Source organism: Schistocerca serialis, unplaced genomic scaffold (genome assembly GCF_023864345.2).
Source record: "Schistocerca serialis cubense isolate TAMUIC-IGC-003099 unplaced genomic scaffold, iqSchSeri2.2 HiC_scaffold_963, whole genome shotgun sequence".
Taxonomy (NCBI): domain Eukaryota; kingdom Metazoa; phylum Arthropoda; class Insecta; order Orthoptera; family Acrididae; genus Schistocerca; species Schistocerca serialis.
Window position 1 is genome coordinate 10,001 of NW_026048588.1, and position 4,538 is coordinate 14,538.

Sequence of the window (4,538 nt, forward strand, 5' to 3'; positions counted from 1 at the left end):
AATTCCTCGTTCATGGGGAACAATTGCAAGCCCCAATCCCTAGCACGAAGGAGGTTCAGCGGGTTACCCCGACCTTTCGGCCTAGGAAGACACGCTGATTCCTTCAGTGTAGCGCGCGTGCGGCCCAGAACATCTAAGGGCATCACAGACCTGTTATTGCTCAATCTCGTGCGGCTAGAAGCCGCCTGTCCCTCTAAGAAGAAAAGTAATCGCTGACAGCACGAAGGATGTCACGCGACTAGTTAGCAGGCTAGAGTCTCGTTCGTTATCGGAATTAACCAGACAAATCGCTCCACCAACTAAGAACGGCCATGCACCACCACCCACCGAATCAAGAAAGAGCTATCAATCTGTCAATCCTTCCGGTGTCCGGGCCTGGTGAGGTTTCCCGTGTTGAGTCAAATTAAGCCGCAGGCTCCACTCCTGGTGGTGCCCTTCCGTCAATTCCTTTAAGTTTCAGCTTTGCAACCATACTTCCCCCGGAACCCAAAAGCTTTGGTTTCCCGGAGGCTGCCCGCCGAGTCATCGGAGGAACTGCGGCGGATCGCTGGCTGGCATCGTTTATGGTTAGAACTAGGGCGGTATCTGATCGCCTTCGAACCTCTAACTTTCGTTCTTGATTAATGAAAACATACTTGGCAAATGCTTTCGCTTCTGTTCGTCTTGCGACGATCCAAGAATTTCACCTCTAACGTCGCAATACGAATGCCCCCGCCTGTCCCTATTAATCATTACCTCGGGTTCCGAAAACCAACAAAATAGAACCGAGGTCCTATTCCATTATTCCATGCACACAGTATTCAGGCGGGCTTGCCTGCTTTAAGCACTCTAATTTGTTCAAAGTAAACGTGCCGGCCCACCGAGACACTCAATAAAGAGCACCCTGGTAGGATTTCAACGGGGTCCGCCTCGGGACGCACGAGCACGCACGAGGCGGTCGCACGCCTTCGGCTCGCCCCACCGGCAGACGTCCCACGATACATGCCAGTTAAACACCGACGGGCGGTGAACCAACAGCGTGGGACACAAATCCAACTACGAGCTTTTTAACCGCAACAACTTTAATATACGCTATTGGAGCTGGAATTACCGCGGGCTGCTGGCACCAGACTTGCCCTCCAATAGATACTCGTTAAAGGATTTAAAGTGTACTCATTCCGATTACGGGGGCCTCGGATGAGTCCGTATCGTTATTTTTCGTCACTACCTCCCGTGCCGGGAGTGGGTAATTGCGCGCCTGCTGCCTTCCTTGGATGTGGTAGCCGTTTCTCAGGCTCCCTCTCCGGAATCGAACCCTGATTCCCCGTTACCCGTTACAACCATGGTAGGCGCAGAACCTACCATCGACAGTTGATAAGGCAGACATTGAAAGATGCGTCGCCGGTACGAGGACCGTGCGATCAGCCCAAAGTTATTCAGAGTCACCAAGGCAAACGGACCGGACGAGCCGACCGATTGGTTTTGATCTAATAAAAGCGTCCCTTCCATCTCTGGTCGGGACTCTGTTTGCATGTATTAGCTCTAGAATTACCACAGTTATCCAAGTAACGTGGTACGATCTAAGGAACCATAACTGATTTAATGAGCCATTCGCGGTTTCACCTTAATGCGGCTTGTACTGAGACATGCATGGCTTAATCTTTGAGACAAGCATATGACTACTGGCAGGATCAACCAGGGAGCTGCGTCAACTAGAGCTGAGCAGCGGCCGCCCGGGAGTGTGTCCCGGGGGCCCGCGCGAACACGCAAGCGTCCGCTCAATTATTCTGCAAACAGGAGGAGGCTGAGCTCCCCTGCACAACACACCTCGAAACCCTCTCAGGTCCCGGCGGCGCGCAGCGCCGTCCTAAGTACTTGGTCGGGTTCGAGAGAGGCGCAATCGCCCGGAGTTAGGCGAGTAGACGCTTTAGGTGCGACCACCCGTGCTCCCAACTGAGCTTGCCGCTGCCGACAGAGGCCCGGGAGCGTGCTGTCGTGGCATTGCCGGCGGGAGACAACACGCGCCACCTACGGTGACCGGCAGCTCCAACGCCAGCGCCACAGAAGGACAAAAGCCCCACTTGGGTGCCGAAGCGAACTCTCCCAGCACAGCGCACGCGCCAACACGTCCGCACAGCTGCGATACAAACCACCTGCGAGAACCGCTGGGGCGACCGAGCAGCAGACGGCGTCGCGGCGCGAGCGCCGGGCGGCGGCGCATCCTCAGCGCACACAGTCCTCAATCGGACCAGCACACTGCAGATGGCCACCGCGCTTCGCACCGGGCCCGCGAGGACCTACTTTGGCCGCAAGGCGCCGCGAGCAGGGGGCGCCGGCGCGCAGCTGCGCCGCCTGCCGCGTCCGTCGGCCGGCGCGCCTGCCACTGGCCGCCCCCACCAGCCGGCTGTAGCGCGTGCGCCCACGCACCGCGCTGCCAGCACGCCGGGCGGCCCCCCCCTCACCGGCCGGGGACGGTCCCCACCCAGCCACCGCCGCGTATCGCCTCACACCCAGATCCCCTTTCGCGTTCGTGGGCATGGTGGGTCCCCTTTCACGTTCGTGGGCATGGTGGGTATCCCTGAAACAACCGGTTAATAGCTCGACCGATCGTCGCCAACACTGATTCACCTCTAGCGAGAACAACCGCACCACAACGGGTTACCTGTTGTTCATTTGCGTAACGTCACCAGCAAACGTAGACGTCCATCGCCATTTGCAACGAGTATTGCATGCCTGTGTCAGGTGTCACAACACACTACGTCTGCCCACATAGACGCAACAACATGTGCACGCCTCGAGAACACGTGGAAGGTAGCCCCCGTACGTATGCGGTGTCCATTGCGCGAACGACTGTCAGCCGGCCTCTGCAGGATGTCGCAGATGTGGAACGCGGTGCAACATGCTATCACGGTGTGTGAGAAGAGACGACTACGTCCGAATACACGCTCCACTACATCAACAGACTGCTCATGCTGATCGCCATCCAGGGCGTCCGTTCCTCCCACACGTCTGAATGGCGTACCACACTGCAATCCAGCTCTTATAGGGAGACGACACGTAGCTGCGTGCACAATATTTGGACTGTATGGTCTGCCGTTGCTAGGCGCAGTCGTCGTACGGTCACACATGTGCCACGATGTATCATTCAGTACATACGGACCAATGTGCAGTACAGTTTGTGGGTTTTGCGTACATCGGCGGACAGGTGACAGGCCGTACCACAACGTAGGCTGAGTACGTCGGCATGCGAAGGGCATTGAACATGCAAACTTCTCAACGACCAGCTTGCGAAGGCAGGGGGGAAGGGGGGGGGGCATGTACGTCCTGCTGCTATCCACATTACAGTGTATAGCAGGAGCATGTGGAAAGTCAGCAACACCTGCAAGGTGTTTAACATGACGCGATACACAGGGGACCGGGCAGTGCGAATAGCGAACTATATTGCGAGGGTTGCGGTTAGGCAACACTACACTAATTTAACGAGTTGCATAACAATTACAGAGCAGGTTCAGCGACAACGTGCGTCAGGTTAAGGCGCAATATAGGTTAGGTTGAGGCACAATATAGGTTAGGTTAAGGCACAACATGGGTTACGTTAAGGCACAAATTGGGTTACGTTAAGGCACAACATGGGTTACGTTAAGGCACAACATGGGTTACGTTAAGGCACAAATTAGGTTACGTTAAGGCACAAATTAGGTTACGTTAAGGCACAAATTAGGTTACGTTAAGGCACAAATTAGGTTACGTTAAGGCACAAATTAGGTTACGTTAAGGCACAAATTAGGTTACGTTAAGGCACAAATTAGGTTACGTTAAGGCACAAATTAGGTTACGTTAAGGCACAAATTAGGTTACGTTAAGGCACAAATTAGGTTACGTTAAGGCACAAATTAGGTTACGTTAAGGCACAAATTAGGTTACGTTAAGGCACAAATTAGGTTACGTTAAGGCACAAATTAGGTTACGTTAAGGCACAAATTAGGTTACGTTAAGGCACAAATTAGGTTACGTTAAGGCACAAATTAGGTTACGTTAAGGCACAAATTAGGTTACGTTAAGGCACAAATTAGGTTACGTTAAGGTACAATATGGGTTAGGTTAAGGTACAATATGGGTTAGGTTAAGGTACAATATGGGTTAGGTTAAGGTACAATATGGGTTAGGTTAAGGTACAATATGGGTTAGGTTAAGGCACAACGTAGGTTAGGTTAAGGCACAACGTAGGTTAGGTTAAGGCACAACATAGGTTAGGTTAAGGCACAACATAGGTTAGGTTAAGGCACAACATAGGTTAGGTTAAGGCACAACATAGGTTAGGTTAAGGCACAACATAGGTTAGGTTAAGGCACAACATAGGTTAGGTTAAGGCACAACATAGGTTAGGTTAAGGCACAACATAGGTTAGGTTAAGGCACAACGTAGGTTAGGTTAAGGCACAACGTAGGTTAGGTTAAGGCACAACGTAGGTTAGGTTAAGGCACAACGTAGGTTAGGTTAAGGCACAACGTAGGTTAGGTTAAGGCACAACGTAGGTTAGGTTAAGGCACAACGTAGGT

The 4,538-nt window shown here is 52.8% G+C and overlaps 1 non-coding gene across 1 annotated transcript in view; it reads right to left on the reverse strand.

The window, feature by feature from the left end:
• The window catches only part of LOC126453807 (small subunit ribosomal RNA), a 1,905-nt gene extending 224 nt beyond the window's left edge, over positions 1-1,681 (reverse strand). The window contains exon 1 of the ribosomal RNA XR_007585081.1: positions 1-1,681. This exon is cut by the window's left edge and continues 224 nt beyond it. This is a non-coding gene — a ribosomal RNA (small subunit ribosomal RNA).
• Positions 1,682-4,538: the final 2,857 nt, after the last annotated feature.